This window comes from Cornus florida, unplaced genomic scaffold (genome assembly GCF_030987335.1).
Source record: "Cornus florida cultivar Cherokee Brave unplaced genomic scaffold, ASM3098733v1 CherokeeBrave_3.0.0_Hap2_Chr11, whole genome shotgun sequence".
In the NCBI taxonomy this organism is placed as follows: Eukaryota; Viridiplantae; Streptophyta; class Magnoliopsida; order Cornales; family Cornaceae; genus Cornus; species Cornus florida.
The window spans coordinates 15,254,389-15,255,419 of record NW_026775581.1 but is presented as its reverse complement, the minus strand read 5'-3'; the positions used below and the strand labels follow the sequence as shown (position 1 = coordinate 15,255,419).

The window sequence follows — 1,031 nt, the reverse complement described above, 5'->3', positions numbered from 1 at the left end:
GGGACTTCTAGCATTTCCTTGGGAGTACGATTGGTTGGGAAAATGAGAGTTAGCAAATTGATTCCCTTATGATTGATAAGGTCTATAACCTTGGGATCCTTGGTTTTGAAGTGGAGGTGGAATGTACTTCCCTTAAAAACCGCTTTGGGAAGGGTTTGAGCCCTCTCCTTGGTTTTTCCAAGAGAAATTCGGATGATTTCTCCAACTTGGATTATAATGAGTACCATAAGGATTGTTCCCTTGGTTCACAAAAGCTGCATTGACTTGTTCATTAGGTTCATTTTGCACTTGTCCATGAGGACAATGAGAAGTAGAATGAAGAACAATAGAACAAGTCATACATGTTTCATTTGATGCACGATGAGAATGGTTAAGGAAGGAAGATACTTGGTTCGCTGAGTTTTGGTTAATCAAAAATTGATCAAACCTTTGAGATAAAGACTTCATTTCGGCGACTATTTCATTTGAATGGTCGACTTGATGTAAGCTAACACTCTTCCTACCTTGTGAATTTCTACCATTCTTGGATGATAATGTTCTATACAAAGAATTTTCACTCATGCTCTCATAGAGACGCCACACGTCATCCTCATGCCTATCAATGTATGAGCCACCCATGGAAGCATCAACCATGCCTTTGTAATTGTCCGATAAACTCTCAAAGAAATATTGAACTAATTGCCATTTGGCCATGTCATGATGTGGACACTTCCTAAGCAATTCATTAAAGCGTTCCCATGCCTAATGAAACGTTTCTCCATCCCCATGTGAAAATTCCCAAATTGAGGTTCTCATGGCATTGGTCTTAGAAACCGGATAGTACTTCTTCAAGAACTCTTGTTGCATTTCTGCCTAAGAAGTGATTGAAAAAGGCCTAAGATTGTTAAACCAATACTTTGCCTTGTCTTTTAAGGTGAATGGAAAAAGTTTGAGTCTTAAGACCTCTTCCGGCATGTCCGTATATTTTACGGTGGAACATACTTCAAGAAACTCATCCAAATGCTTGTAAGGTTCTTCACTTGGAAGTCCAT

At 39.1% G+C, this 1,031-nt stretch overlaps 1 pseudogene; it reads left to right on the top strand.

The window, feature by feature from the left end:
• The first annotated feature begins 691 nt into the window (after positions 1–691).
• LOC132287500 (small nucleolar RNA R71) lies at positions 692–790 on the top strand (annotated as a pseudogene).
• The last annotated feature ends 241 nt before the right edge of the window (positions 791–1,031 follow it).